The sequence below is a fragment of the Heterodontus francisci genome, chromosome 40 (assembly GCF_036365525.1).
Source record: "Heterodontus francisci isolate sHetFra1 chromosome 40, sHetFra1.hap1, whole genome shotgun sequence".
In the NCBI taxonomy this organism is placed as follows: Eukaryota; Metazoa; Chordata; class Chondrichthyes; order Heterodontiformes; family Heterodontidae; genus Heterodontus; species Heterodontus francisci.
This window is the reverse complement of record NC_090410.1, coordinates 28798472-28815485: the sequence shown is the minus strand read 5'-3', so window position 1 is coordinate 28815485 and position 17014 is coordinate 28798472.

The window sequence follows — 17014 nt, the reverse complement described above, 5'->3', positions numbered from 1 at the left end:
CTAAAGTTTGCCCCTCTAACCTTACAATTTTGTCCCCTAGTAACTGACTCTTGCACCCTGGGTAAAAGCTTCTGACTATCCACTCTGCCCATGCCGCTCATAACTTTGTAAACCTCTATCAGGTCGCCCCTCCACCTCCGTCGTTCCAGTGAAAACAACCTCTCCTCATAGCTAATACCCACCAGACCAGGCAACATCCTGGTAAACCTCTTCTGTACCCTCTCCAAAGCCTCCACATCCTTCTGGTAGTGTGGCGACCAGAATTGTATGCAATATTCCAAGTGTGGCCTAACTCAGGTTCTGTACAGCTGCAGCATGACTTGCCAATTATTATACTCAATGCCCCGACCGATGAAGGCAAGCATGCCGTATGCCTTCTTGACTATTTTATCCACCTGCGTTGCCACTTTCAGTGACCTGTGGACCTGTACGCCCAGATCACTCTGCCTGTCAATACTCCTAAGGGTTTTGCCATTTACTGTATACTTCCCACCTGTATTAGACCTTCCAAAATGCATTGCCTCATATTTGTTCAGATTAAACTCCATCTGTCATTTCTCCGCCCGTCTCCAACCGATCTATATCCTGCTGTATCCTCTGACAATCCTCATCACTATCCGCAACTCCACCAACCTTTGTGTCGTCCGCAAACTTACTAATCAGACCAGCTACATTTTCCTCTAAATCATTTATATATACTACAAACAGCAAAGGTCCCAGCACTGATCCCTGCGGAACACAATTCGTCAATTCCCTCTATTCAGAAAAGCACCCTTCCATTGCTACACTCTGTCTTCTATGACCGAGCCAGTTGTGTATCCATTTTGCCAGCTCACCTCTGATCCCGTGTGACTTCACCTTTTGTACCTGTGCCATGAGGGACCTTGTCAAAGAACAAAGAGCAAAGAACAGTACAGCACAGGAACTGGCCATTCGGCCCTCCAAGCCTGCGCCGATCTTGATGCCCGCCTAAACTAAAACCTTCTGCACTTCCGTGGACCGTATCCCTCTATTCCCATCCTATTCATGTATTTGTCAAGATGTCTCTTAAACGTTGCTATCGTATCTGCTGCCACCACCTCCCCTGGCAGCAGGTTCCAGGCACTCACCACCCTCTGTGCAAAAAACTTGCCTCGCACATCCCCTCTAAACTTTGCCCCTCACACCTTAAACCTATGCCCCCTAGTAACTGACTCTTCCACCCTGGGAAAAAGCTTATGACTATCCACTCTGTCCATGCCACTCATAACTTTGTAAACCTCTATCAGGTCACCCATCCACCTCCGTCGTTCCAGTGAAAACAATCCGAGGTTATCCAACCTCTCCTCATAGCTAATACCGTCCAGACCAGGCAACATCCTGGTAAACCTCTTCTGTACCATCTCCAAAGCCTCCACGTCCTTCTGGCAGTGTGGCGATCAGAATTGCATGCAATATTCCAAGTGTGGCCTAACTAAGGTTCTGTCGAGCTGCAACATGACTTGCCAATTTTTATACTCTATGCCCCGACCAATGAAGGCAAGCATGCCGTATGCCTTCTTGACTACCTTAGCCACCTGCGTTGCCACTTTCAGTGACCTGTGGACCTGTACGCCCAGATCTCTCTGCCTGTCAATACTCCGAAGGGTTCTGCCATATACTGTATACCTCCCACCTGCATTAGACCTTCCAAAATGCATTACTTCACATTTGTCCAGATTAAACTCCATCTGCCATTTCTCCGCCCAATTCTCCAACCGATCTATATCCTGCTGTATCCTCTGACAATCCTCATTATTATCCGCAACTCCACCAACCTTTGTGTCGTCCGCAAACTTACTTATCAGCCCAGCTACATTTTCCTCTAAATCATTTATATATACTACAAACAGCAAAGGTCCCAGCACTGATCCGTGCAGAACACCACTAGTCACATCCCTCCATTCAGAAAAACACCCATCCACTGATACCCTCTCTTCTATGACCGAGCCAGCTCACCCCTGACCCCGTGTGACTTCACCTTTTGTACCAGTCTGCCATGCAGGACCTTGTCAAAGGCTTTACTGAAGTCCATGTAGACAACATCCACTGCCCTTCCTTCATCAATCATCTTTGTCACTTCCTCAAAAAACTCGATCAAGTTAGTGAGACACGAAGTCCCCTTCACAAAACCATGCTGCCTCTCGCTAATAAGGCCACTTGATTCCAAATGGGAGTAAATCCTGTCCCGAAGAATTCACTCCAATAATTTCCCTCCCACTGCCGTAATGTTCACCGGCCTGTTATTTCCTGGATTATCCTTGCTACCTTTCTTAAACAAAGGACGAACACTGGCTATTCTCCAGTCCTCTGGGACCTCACCTGCAGCCAATGAGGATACAAAGATTTCTGTCAACGACCCAGCAATTTCCTCCCTTGCTTCCCTCAGTATTCTGGAGTAGATCCCATCAGGCCCTGGGGACTTATCTACCTTAATGTTTTTCAAGACGCCCAACACCTCCTCCTTTTTGATATCGACATGACCCAGACTATCTACACTCCCTTCCCAAGACTCATCATCCACCAGGTCCTTCTCTTTGCTGAATATTGATGCAAACTACTCATTTAGTACGTCGCCCATTTCCTCTGGCTCCACGCATAGATTCCCTCCTCTGTCCTGAAGTGGGCCAACTCTTTCCCTGGGACATAGGTGCAAGAGCAGGCCATTCAGCCCATCGAACCTGCTCCACCATTCAATACGATCAAGGCTGATCATCCTCTTCAATGCCTTTTTCCCACACTATACCCATATCCCTTTATATCATTAGTATTTAGAAATCTGTCAATCTCTGCTTTAAACACACTTAATGACTGAGCTTCCACAGCCCTCTGGGGTGGAGAATTCCAAAGATTCACTGCCCTCTTAGTAAAGAGATTTCTCCTCATCTCTGTCCTAAGTGGCTTCCCCCTTATTTTGAAATTGTGTCCCTTGGTTCGAGACTCCCCAACCAGGGGAAACATCCTAGCTGCATCTACCCTGTCTATCCCTTGAAGTATTTTGGAGGTTTCAATGAGATTACCTCTCATTCTTCGAAACTCTATAGAATACAGGCCCATTTTCCCCAATCCCTTTTCATAGGACAGTCCCACCATCCCAGGAACAAATCTGATGAACCTTCGCTGCACTCCATCTACGGCAATAATAACCTTCCTCAGGGAAGGGGATCAAAACCGCACACAGTACTCCAGGTGCGGTCTAACCAAGGTTCCATACAAGTGAAGCAAGACTTCATTACTCCTGTACTTAAATCCTCTTGCAATGAAGGCTAACATACCATTAGCCTTCTTCATTGCTTGCTGCACCTCTATGTTTCAGTGACTTATTGACGAGGACACCCGGATCCCTTTGTACATCTACACTTTCTAACCTCTTCCCATTTAAGAAATACTCTGCACATCTATTCCTCCTACCAAAATAGATAACTTCTCATTTTTCCACATTATATTCCGTCTGCCACATTCTTGCCCACTCACTAAGTCTGTTCAAAACCCCTTGAAGCCCTTTTGTATCTTCCTCACAACACACTTACCCACCTAGTTTTGTGTCATCTGTGAACTTGGAAATATTACATTTGATTCCCACATCCAAATCATTGATGTATATTGTGAACAGCTGGGCCCAAGTATTGATCCTTGTGGTACCCACTAGTCACAGACTGCCAATGCGAGAATGACCCGTTTATTTCTGCTCTCTGTTTTCTGCCTGTTAATCAATCCTTAATCCATGCCAGTATATTACCTCCTAACCCACGTGCTTTCATTTTGCTCAGCAACCTCCTGTGGGGGACTTTAACAAATGCCTTCCAAATGGAATGTGCTCATGTTTCTGTGTGCACTCTTCTAACAGGGATTGGATATTGTCCAGATTACATTTAGTGACCAACCTTTCCTTATATGTTTCCCAGAAACCCTTCCTTACACGAGCCTTTCATCACATAGCTTGTACTTTAAAGAGACACCACTGGGTCAGTTTAATCTGCTACCCTTCCTAAGAGATTATCCCTGTAAGAATTATCACTGGCCAAACGATGTTCCGACATTCGTGAAACTTGCTTCAACTCCCTCGGTTTATGTACTTGTCAAAGTCCAGGGTTTTGGCACCATTTGTAAGATCTGGGGTTTGCTTTAATGTAATTTGAAGACTTGGGTCAATTACAATTACAGTCTAAGTTGGGAGAGCAGATCTAAAAGAGACTTATAGCTCAGACTGGCTACAAAACTACACGGGTACGAGGGTACTTTCACAAGCTTCACAGACTTTATTACGTTTTCTACAATAAGCACAAAATCGTGATACTTAGCAAAGGGCAGTGGTGAGCAGTTGTGTTCACGATGGAACACCGGTCCTCAACCTCCAGTTAACTGCGATGCTTTGTCTCTTGATTGAAGTCTATCTTCTGTCTTCGTTTGGATGATGATGCGTGCTTTTGGGGTCTTACAAGTTCTTACTTTATACACCTTTCCCAGCTTGGTTCTGTGCCATATTAGGTACAACCCCATTTCTGTTCATCTGACAGGTCATTCATTAACTAACTGCCCTTCCATGATGGTACTTTGAGCCTTGTTTAGGTCATTGTCATTGTCATTCAGGGGGCTCCAGATTCATGTTTCCTTGCTGTATATTCATCAACAATGATCATTAAATGAGATTGATACAGAAAGGGAGTATTTTTGAGAGACGATGGTTACAAAACTGGACTGCTGATTTTCCACTTTGAAGCACGAATGAATTTAATCCTTATGTTCTCACTATAATAGGATCATGGAAAATATGTTTTAGACAATTCCCAAACCAAAACACGAGTAAACAAACAAAGGTGAGTGTTTTATGCAGGAGAAATGAGCTTCTATGTATAGATGCCATCAGTATGTATCTACTTGTGGGGGCTTGTCCAGGATCTGAAACATTAGATTAAGCAAGTGAATTGGACATGGGAGGTAAATGGATTGTAAAATAGGAAAAAAAATCAGCAGTTTTTCTCATATTTTTACTGTGCTTAAACACTTAAGACACGGTCACGTTCAACGCCAAAGAGTAAAACAAGAAGAGTTATCTTGTGGTGTATTAAATTCATTAAATGTTGAGGAACTAAAAGCTACAGTTAACCAGGTGGGAATCACTTTAAGGAAAGAAAGTCCGAGATTCTTAAAACTTTAACGAGTGATTTTGGTATTGACTCAGAACCAGAAGAAACAGGCATGGAACCTGAGGCTGACAAGGCAGCTTTAGTGAGGTTTCAAATGGAAACATGGAGAATGGAATTAGAGTTTGAAATGTAAAGGGAGAGAGAGAGAGGCAAGGCAGTTTGAGTTACAGAGGGAAAGCCTGAAATTGTAAAGTGTGGGCACCACTAGCTGACACAAATACTGACCCTAATTCAGAACAAAGCTTGAATTTTATGAGACACTCACGATTAGTTCCAAAATTTGATGAGGATGAGGTTGAATCATACTTTATCTCTTTTGACAAAATTGCTGTCAGGTTAAAGTAGCCAAAAGAATTTTGGACCTTCCTTTTACATGGCGAATTAGTGGGAAGAGCCCATGAAGCTTGCTCCATGTTGTCAGAGGAAAGCTCTTTAGATTATGAGCAAACCAAAATTGCTATTTTAAACACCAATGAGTTAGTCCCTGAGGCATCCCAACAAAAAATCAGAAATACTTGAAAAAGACCTGCTCAAAGTTTCCTTGAATTTGAATTTGATCTCTGAAGTTAGAACCCTTGTATGAGCAAAATACGAGAAGCGATAATATTACAGGAATTAAAAAATAGTATCCCAGTTAATATAAATATCCAAATTGAGGAACAAAGGCTCACAAAGGTGAGGGATGCTGCCACAATGGAAGACGATTATGAACTCATGCAAAAACCTTTTAATCACTTAAAGTTCTTGCGACTTAGCGTATTTGGTTCCTTCCCCTTTGAACTTTTGCTGTTGTCCCTTGGTTTAGATTACACAGCAGCTCATTCCCCCTCTGCACCTAATTGCCACTCTCACTAAATCCCCATTTTAAAAACTTCACTCTGTTACCAATTCACTCCTTTCAGTAGTTCACACTCTGTGCTTGAGCCCTCTCAGTTCACTCTATTTTTTGTTTGTAATTTAATGCTCCATTTTATTTCTGCAAAAGTAAAAGTTTGTTCGTCAATTCTCAATTTATTTTCCTTGTAATTCTATTTGGTTTGAATTCAATATCTCAACAAACTGTAACCCCTGGCTCCATGGAGGGGCCCCCAAATTGCTCAACTTGCTCCCACTGCACTACATTTCCACCCCTCCCCCCCACCCCTGCTACGGCCCTGCCCCCTTGCCTCATTGTGGCCTGACTGATTGTTCCTGGCAAGGCCCCACAGACTGACCTTCAATCCGGGGCCGGCGTCCCTCTTGCTCTTTGGGCTGGGTGCAGTCCTTGCAGTGGCCACCTCTCCCAGTGGCGCTGCTGGGACTGAGAGCTAAAAGACAGCTGATTGGCCGACAGCTCTTGGAGGTGGGACTTCCTGCCTCAGAGGGCCAGAACTGCCACTGAGGCCAAATAAGGGCCTGGGTTACATAAAATCATTGTGCGGCACATGTGGAGACGGGCAGACCCCTGACTTTTTGGCTGGTGGGTGGGGCCTCCTGCCCAACATAAAATTCTGGTCACAATCTCCTATTGATGAACTGATGATCTATGAGAGCACGGAGCTCTCAGTTTTTACTCACTGATCTTCACAAGATTTGATCCAGTTTTGATGTTGACTTGTTCTCTGGTGTCGATTTACTCATCTTCTTCACCCACTTTCTCTGCTGGCCAATGAAGTTCCAGCAACAGAGTTCTCAATAATAATGACTTTTCCTCACAGGATTTCTCTTTTTATGGTTTTTAAACTATTTTTGTGAATTTTTTCCCAGCTCTCCTTGTGGTCAAGCAGAAAGTTTAACTGTTGTGTATTCAAGCAGCAACATCTTTATTTGAAAAGCCATTGTGACAGGATTTTGGGTTTTAATTCAGTCACAAATCTGTTTGTGATGCCTTGTGGCTGCAGCTGTCATGTGACCTGCCAGGGGATGACCTCACTGCTGCTGATGACCTCATAATTAACTCGGCCGTGTAGCTGTGTGGTGATTTTCAAAATGTTTTTCATGAAAATAATTTTGAATCAACCAGAACTAATCAATATATAAAAGGTCGATTTTATGAATTTGTGCTCACTATGGAAATTTCTGCAGAGCTGCAAGTTTACTTCCCTCAAGTCCCCATTCAATTTCCTTTTGAAATTATTCATCATCTGCAATTCCACGAGCCTCGTAGGCAACGAGTTCCAGGTCATTACCACTCACTGCGTAAAAAGGTTCGTCCTCACATTCCCCTGCATCTCTTGCCCAATACCTCACATCCGTGTCCCCTCGTCCTTGTACCATCTCACATGGTCATGCTCCAATCACAGATAAGGTTATCTCTGATCACTTCCTTGTTTCACTCTCCACCCACACTCCCCTCCCACGGCCCATCCCTACCTCCTTCTGTATCCACCCCCTGGAAAAAATACCATCCCCCAATCCACTGAAAACTGCACTTTCAAAATCCCAACTGTCTAGACTTTGACCCTCCATTTTCCACAACATTTCCACAGCTCCCGATTTGCTCAACTGTACCCTCACATCAATCTTTGAAAACCTCGCTCCTAATACATCCATTTCTCTCTCTCACTCTTGTCATTTCCTTTGGTACAGCCCGCATCCCAGCTCTCATAATTCCAAGTGATGCAGAATTGAAAGGATATGACAGACAACTTGTTTCGCAACACCGCCAGATCACATAAAGCTTAATTGGGTCCTGTCCTCTTCTTCTGAAACTATTCACTATTCCTGGATCATCCTGCAATGAGAAGATTACCCCTGTCTTCTTATCTCTACTTCACACCTGCTTCTTAAACTTCACTCCACTGTCTCTCCACCCTCACCTCCAACAGTAAGTGTGAGGAACCCATGGATTTCTTTGTTACTAAGATGAAATGACCCGATCAGCTGCCTCTGCCACTTCCCTCTCTTCCCCTAGTCCACTGGTCCAAACTTGGTCTAAAGCTTCCCCCATCATAACTCTGATCTCACATCTTTCTCTACTGTCTCTTCTATCTCCCCTTGTGCCCTCACTGAGCTCATCTTGTCCATGGGACCCATCTCTTTTCCTTCAAAACTATTCCCACTGAGCTGCTGATCACCCAACTTCCCCTCCTGGTCCCCATGTTAGCTGACATTGTTAACAGTTCCTTTACTTCAGGTTCTATTCTCTCTCTCCTCCAAATCTGCCATCATCAACCCTCTCCTCAAAACAGCAAGTCTTGCTACCTCCAACTTTGCAAACTGCCACCCCATTTCCAAACTTTCTTTCCTCTCCAAAGTCTCCCCAAATCCATGCCGTCTTTCTCAGAATGCCATGTTTGAATCCCTCCAATCAGGTTTCATCCTCTGTCGCAGTAACAAAATGGACATTATCAAAGTCACAAAAACATCCCATGTGGCTGTGTCAACGGTAAACTATCTCTCCTCGTCCTTCTCGATCTATCTGCAGCCTTTGACACTTTTGAACACACCGGACTCCTCCAATGTCTCTCTACTGTTGTCCAGCAGGTTGGCACTGAACTCGCCTGTTTCCATTCTTATCTATCTAATCATTGCCAGTCAATACCATGGTATTGTCAGTCAACTGGGGAGTATAATTTTTAAAGGTCATTAAATACTGTGCTAATTCTAAAGGGCGAGTTGTAATTGTGATTGAGGCCAATTGATCAGTTAATGCTTTGAAATCTCTATAGCTAAGGGCCATGGAAGTGACCTCAGTAACCTCCTCCTCAGGAGGGATGGACGGTCCTGGCTCCCCTTCTCCCCTTCTTTCGGGTCTACTCTGTCTCCTCTGTATTGTCGTTAACTTAGCAGGACAGACAGGCAAAGTCTCTTCTCCCCCATCATCGTCCTCCCCTGAGGACTCCTGTCCTGTCTCAGTATATTCCATGTGATACTCTGCTTTCGTGATGGCTGCTATAACCGCCTGCTGCTTCCCCATCTGGTTCCGCAGTCATTGAATGGTGGACCTGCACTGTGCATTGGTCTGTCTGTCGGTGGGGTCGCTCCTGTAGCTCTCTAAGGACTTGCGCCAGGCTGGAATGAATAATTATTGTAATTCATGTACATGTTCTTTAAATATTATCCATTGACTATCCACCGTCAACCCTTTTCGTAAAGTTCCCCAATCTACCATAGCCAACTCGCGCCTCATACTTTCATAGTTTCCTTTATTTACATCCTAACTCCCGATATTCAGTTTGTAAGACCTCATCCTTTTTTTAACCTATGTCGTTGGTACCAATATGTACCCTGACAACTGGCTGCTCACCCTGACCCTTTTAATGCCCTGCAGCCACTCAGAGACATCCTTGATCCCAGCACCAGGAAGGCAACATACCATCCTGGAGTCTCCTTTGCGGCCGGAAAAATGCCTGTTTCTTCCCCTTACACTGCTCTACAAAGATCGGATCATCCAATTGGTTAATAATCCTGCCCTGGCCATCCAGGACCACCCCCACGTGGCCATATCCTGCACTCAGCAGGTGGGTGGGTGGGTGCGGTGGGGTGGGGGTGGGCATCTCCAGTTGCATGCCAATAATGGGTATGATTACTGTATCCTGGGGCAGGAAGAAGGCCATTCACACATTCCCAAGTGGCCATTGTCTGTAGGCATAGTATCTGAGGCAATGCACGAACTCAGGGACATGCCCTGAGATGTCTGTGTTTTATTTTTTCATTTGTTCATGGGATGTGGGCATTGCTGGCTATGCCAGCCTTTATTGCCCATCCCTAACTGCCCTTGAGAAGATGGTGATGAGCTGCCTTCTTGAACCGCTGGCGTCCATGTGGGGTGGGAGCAACAACAGTGCTGTTTGGAAGGGAGTTCCAGGATTTTGACCCAGTGAAGGAACATGGACATAGTTCCAAGTCAGGATGGTGTGTGGCTTGGAGGGAAACCTTCAGGTGGTGGTGTTCCCATGTATCTGCTGCCCTTGACCTTCTAGGTGGTAGAGGTAGTGGGTTTGGAAGATGCTGTCTTCGTAGACAGCATGGCCTTGGCCTTGGTGCGTTGCTGCAGTGCATCTTGTAGATGGTACACACTGCTGCCACTGTGCATCGGTGGTGGAGGGAGTAAATGTTTGTGGACAGGGTGCCATTAAAGCGAGCTGCTTTGTCCTGGATGGTGTCGAGCTTCTTGATTGTTGTTGGAGCTGCACCATCCAGGGAAGTGGAGAGTAATCCATCACACTGCTGACTTGTGCCTTGTTGATGGTGGACAGGTTTTGGGAAGTCAGGAGGTGAGTCACTTGCCGCAGGACTATTAGCCTCTGACTTGCTTTTGCAGCCACAGCATTTATCTGGCTACTCCAGTAAAGTTTTTAGTCAATGGTAACCCCCAGGATGTTGATAGTAGGGGATTCAGCGATCATAATGCCATTGAATGTGATCCAAAGTGCATTAATAGCATTAGATCCAAGGAAGAGAGATAACATTAGATCCAAGAAAGAGGCATATAAATTTGCTAGGAAAAACAACAGACCTGAGGATTGGGAGCAGTTTAGAATTCAGCAAAGGAGCACCAAGGGATTGATTCAGAAGGGGAAAATAGAGTACGAGAGCAAGCTTGCAGGGAACATAAAAACTGACTTTAAAAGTTTCTTTTGGTACGTGAAGAGAAAAAGCTTGGTGAAGACAAATGTAGGTCCCTTACAGTCAGAAACAGGGGAATTTATTATGGGGAATAAAGAAATGGCTGACCAACTAAATGCATATTTTTGTTCTGTCTTCAGAAAGGAGGACACAAATATCATACTAGAAATGTTGGGGAACACAGGGCTTAGTGAGAGAAAGGAACTGAATTAAATCAGTATTAGCAGAGAAATGATGTTGGGGAAATGGACGGGATTGAAGGCCGATAAATCCCCAGGGCCTGATGCTTTGCATCCCAGAGTACTTAAGGAAGTGGCCCGAGAAATAATGGATGTATTGATGGTCATCTTCCAAGATTCTAAAGACTCTGGAACAGTTCCTACAAATTGGAGGGTAGCTAATGTAACCCCACTATTTAAAAGGGAGGTCGAGAGAAAGCAGGGAATTATAGACCAGTCAGCCTGATGTCGGTAGTGGGGAAAAGTCTAGAGTCCATTATCAAAGATTTTATAGCAGAGTACTTGGAGAACAGTGGTAGAATTGGGCAGAGTCAGGATAGATTTACAAAAGGGAAATCATGCTTGACAAATCTACGAGAATTCTTCGAGGATGTAGTGAGTAGAGTTGTTGAGAGGCAGCCAGTGGATGTGATTGCCTTGGACTTTCAGAAGGTTTTCGACAAAGTCCCACATAAGAGTTTAGCATGTAAAATTAAAGTGCATGGGATTGGGGGTAGTGTATTGTAATGGACAGAAAATTGGAAACAACGAGTAGGAATAAATGGGTCATTTTCCGAATGGCAGGCAGTGACTAGTGGGGTACCACATGGATCGGTGCTCGAACGCCAGCTATTCACAATATATATTAATGATTTAGATGAGGGAACTAAATGTAACATCTCCAAATTTGCAGATGACACAAAACTGGGTGGGAGGGTGCGTTGTGAGGAGCATGTAGAGAGGCTTCAGGGTGATTTGGACCAGTTGAGTCAGTGGGCTAATGCATGGCAGATGCAGTATAAAGTGGATAAATGTGAGGTTATCCACTTCGGTCACAAAAACAGGAAGGCAGATTATTATCTGAATGGCTATAAACTGAGAGAGCAGAATATGCAGCGAGATCTGGGAGAACAGGCTGTAAAAAAGGGAAATGCTGTGTTGGCCTTCATCGCGAGAGGCTTTGAGGACAGGAGCAGGGATGTCTTGCTGCAATTATACAGGGCCTTGGTGAGGCCTGGAATATTGTGTGCAGTTTTGGTTTCCTTATCTGAGGAAGGATGTTCTTGCTATAGAGGGATGGTGAGACTGACGTATGAGGAGAGATTGAGTCGATTAGGATTATATTCGCTGGAGTTCAGAAGAGTGAGGGGGGATTTCATAGAAACCTATAAAATTCTAACAGGACTTGACAGGATAGATACAGGAAGGATGTTCCCGATGGTGGGGGACTCCAGAACCAGGGGTCATATTCTAAGAATAAGGGGTAAATCTTTCAGGACTGAGATGAGGAGAAATTTCTTGACCCAGAGAGTGGTGAACCTGTGGAATTCGCTACCACAGAAAGCAGTTGAGGTCAAAACATTGTATGCTTTCAAGAAGGAGTTAGATATAGCTCTTGGGTCCAAAGGGGTCAAAGGGTTTGGGGTGAAAGTGGGAACAGGCTACTGAGCTGGATGATATGCCCTGATCAGAATGAATGGCGGAGCAGGCTGGAATGGTGAAATGGCCTACTCTTGCTCCTATTTTCTATGTTTCTATGAATGTCAAAGGGAGATGGGTAGATTCTATCTTTTTGGAGATGATCATTGTCTAGCACTTGTATGGCGTGAATGATACTTGTCACTTATTAGCCCAAGCCTCGATATTGTCCAGTTCTTGTTGCATTTCTACACGGACTGCTTCAGTATCTGAGGAGTTGTGAATGGTGCTGAACATTGTGCACCATGTCTGTTTCAGTTAAAACTGTCCCAGTAATAATGTCTTCAGTTAGAATTCTCCCTTCATAGCTCCATATTCCTACCACCATGAGATAAACTCTGCCCACAGGACTCCACCACAGCCAGCTTACATTCATTAATATGAAAGAAATAAAAGCACGGTTTACATGATAAAGAGTGATTAATACAATTTAGGTAAATAATGCATTGGCTTACACATGTTAAACAAATGCCAGGCAATTACCATTTCCAACAAAAGAGAATCGAACCATCTCAGCTTGAGATTTGACATCATTACCATTGCTGAATTTCTCACCATCAGCATCCTGGGGGTGGGGGAGGGGAGCAGTCACCATTGATCAGAAACTTAACTGGACAGTCATATAAATACTGTGGCTACAAGAGCCGGTCAGAGGCTGGAATTCTGTGGTGAGTAACTCACCTCCTTACTCCCAAAAGCCTGTCCACCATTGACAAGGCACATGTCAGGAATGTGTTGGAACACTCTGCATTTGCCTGTATTAGCACAGCGGCAACGACACTCAAGATGCTTGATACAATCCAAGACAAAACAATCAGGTTGATCAACACCCCATCCACCACATTAAACATTCACACCCTCCACCACCATTGCACAGTAACAGTATTGTGTACCCTCTAAAAGATGCACTGCAGCAACTTGCCAAGGTTCCTTCGACAGCACTTTCCAAATACACAACCTCTACCACCTTGAAGAACAAGGGCAGCAGTCACATGGAATACCATCACCTGCAAGTTCCCCTCCAAGTCTCACACCATCCTGACTTGGAACCATATCACGATTCATTCATTGTCACTGGGTCAAAATTCTGGATCTCGCTCCCTAACAGCATTGTGGGCATAGCGACACCATATGGACGGCAGCGGTTCAAAAGGGCAACTCACCACCACCTTCTCAATGGCAATTAGAGATGGGCAATAACTGCTGGCCATTCCATTGATGATCCCATGAACAAAAAAAAAGCTTTCAGAGAAAGCAAAATTTATTTGGTATTTCTCATGAACGAGCGTAGATTAACTGGAATTCTCAGAATGTGATTGTACTGACTTTTACGAGGTCTGGGGGAGTGCTTCAGTATTCAAAATAATCCTGAGAATTGACTTAATATCACAAGCTTCAATACTGATTCAATATCTAGAATGTTATTTGGAAGTCTGGCCATACAGTCCATATTTAGGCTGTAATCCATATCTAGGCAATAATCTGACCTTCAAATAGCTTCCGGATTTCACTCGCTATACCTGCCTCCGAACTCGAACAACAGTTCATGATACTCCGTGCTGAATCCATCCTGTCTCCATCATCATTATCCCACCACGGGACCTCTGCCTTTAACTCTGGACTCTTCCCTGTTATCTCCTGTTTCCCGTCTACTGTCAGATTTTATGTTCCCTAATTATTATGTAACCAGCTCTATGTCACTTGAGGCTTCCCGGAGTCCATTCGAATGTATATTTTAGCTGCCACTCTGGACCCGAGCCCATCACTCTTTGTTCTTTCTTTTGAAATTCTTTTCTTTTTACCCCTCCTAGATGCCTCTCTTCTATCGTCCTGCCTACTTTCACTTCTCCCCTCTCAGGTATTCTCAATTCCCTACCCAAACCTTTCAGTACTCCTCGATCATTTTGCTCCCATGTCGCTGTCCCAGCTTGTGCTCCAGCTGAGATGAGCATTAAACCCCTACAATTTATCATATCTTACACCCCTTTCTCCTCCGTCCTCACCTCCAACAATAAGTGCGAGGAAGTGAGAGTGAGACCATCTGATCAGCTGCCTCTGCCATGTTCCTCCTTTCTACTAACCAACCAGGGCAAACTTCCTCTAAACTCCCCACTCCTTAGCTCTGAACAACTCACATCTTTCTCTGGTTCTCTCCTATCTCTCCTCGTTCCCTTTCTGAGTTCATCTTGTCCATGAGACCCACCTCCTGCTCCCTTGACCCTATTCCAATAAACTGCTGACCAGCCAATAACCGCTTCTGGTCCCCATGTTCGACAATATTGTTAACGATTCCCTCTCTCCTTTAAATCTGCAGTTTCATCCCTCTCCTCAAAAAATAACCCTCACCCCACTGTCCTTGCAAACTACCACCCCATATCCAACCTTCGTTCTTCTCCAAAGTACTTGAAGGATTGTCATCTCCCAAATCCGTGCCATCTTTCCCGGAACTCCATGTTTGAATCCCACCAATCAGGCCTCCACCCCTGCCATAGTATCAACTCAACTCTTGTCAAAGTTACAAGTGACATCCTATGTGACTGTGACAAAGATTTTCTATCCCCAATCGTCCTTCTCTACTGTCTGCAGCCTTTGACACAGTTGACCACAGCATCCTCCTCCAACACCTCCCCACTGTCATCAGAACTGAGAAAAGTTAGAAATGTTATAGGTTTTTAGCAGGTGAAACGGGGAAGGTTGAAAAGGAACAAAATAGATGGTCTGTGATAATGTGGAAGACAGGAGAGATTAAATGACAAAAGAGTTGGTGGAGCAGGGCCAAAGGGAGTGGTAATGGGACAGTAAAGAAACAAAAGATCTGTCTAAACAAGGTGTGAATGATAGAATGATGAACAGCTGCGTCAGAAAGCAAAAACAAGACATTTACAACAGTAAGACCAAAACATGCAAAGAAAAGAAAAAAGAAAAGGGGCAGAGATTATGGTCTGAAATTGTTGAACTCTCTGTTAAGTCTGGAAGGCTGTAAAATGCCTAATCAAAAGATGAGATACTGTTCCTCGAGCTTCCATTGAGTTTCATTGGAACACTGCAGTAGGCCAAGGACAGAGAGGTCAGTGTGAGAACAAGGCGGAGAATTAAAATGGCAGGTGATCGGAAGCTTGGGGTCACACTTGCAGACAGAATGGAGGTGTCCTGCAAAGTGATCATCCAATCTGTGTTCGGTCTTCCCAGTGTAGAGCAGACCACATTGTGAGCAGTGAACACAGTGTAGTAAATTGAAATAAGTACACATAAATCACTGTCTTGCCTGGAAGGAGTGTTATGCGACCTTGGATGGTGAGGCGAGAGGAGGTAAAACGGCAGGTTTTACATCTCCTGTGCTTGCATAGAAAGGTGCTGTGTGAAAGGGAGGTGATGTTGGGGGTGATTGAGGAGCGGAGCAGAGTGTAGTGGAGAAAACAGTCTCCTCGGAAAGTAAGATATAATTGGTAGTGGCATCACGCTGAACCTGGCAAAAATGGTGAAGGATAATCCATTGAATACAGAGGCTGGTAGGGTGGAAGGTGAGGACAGAGGGAACCTTATCATGTCTCTGGGAAAGAGGGGAAGGACTGACAGAAGAAGTGCTGGAAGTGGGACAGACACGGTTGAGGCTCCGGTTATTCATGGTGGGGGAATCCTTGGTTAAGGAGAAAAGGAAGACATATCGGAAGCACTGGAAGGTTATGTCATCAGAACAGATGCAATGGAGATGGTGTGCTGTGAGAATAGAATGGATTCCTGACAGGAAGCAGGGTGTGAGCAAGTGCAGTTGATGTAGGTGTGGGAGTCACTGAGCTTCAGATAAATATTTGTTGAAAGCCTATACCCAGAAATGGAGACAGAGAAGTCAAGGAAGGGAAGGGAAGAGTCAGAGATGGATCATGTGAGGGTGAAAGAAAGGTGGAACTTCGAAGCAAAGTTGATGATGTTTTGCAGTTCAGGATGAGAGCAGGAACCGTCACTGACACAATCATCAATGTCCCAGAAAAAGAGGTGAGCGAGAGGGTCTGAGCTGGACTGGAACAAGGAATAAAAACAGAAAGTGATGGAAATACTCACCAGGTCGGCAGAAGCTGTGGAGATAGAGACGGAGTTAATATTTCAGGTCTGTGACCTTTCATCAGAACAAAGAATGTTGCACATATCCCACAAAAAAGCAGCAGAGCTAGGACCCATGGCTGTTTGCACCTCTGTGACATCACCCAACTTAGCCCATGCCTCAGCTCATCTGAAACCCTCATTCATGCCTTTGTTACCTCTCGAACTGATCATTCCAACACATTCCAGACAGGTCTGCCACATTCTACTCTCCTTAAACTTGAGGTCATCCAAAACCCTGTTGCCTGTGTCTGAACTTGCACCAAGTCCTGTTCCCCGATCACCCCTGTTCTCGCTGATCTACATTGACTCCCTCTCAAGCGATATCTTGATTTTAAAAACCTCATTCTTGCTTTCAAATCCCTCCATTGCCTCACCCCTCCCTATCACTGTAATCTTCACCAGCCTATAAACCTCCAAGATACCTGTGCACTTCTAATTCTGGCCTCTTGAACATCCCCAATTTTAATAGCTCCACCATTGATGGACATGCATTCAGCTGCT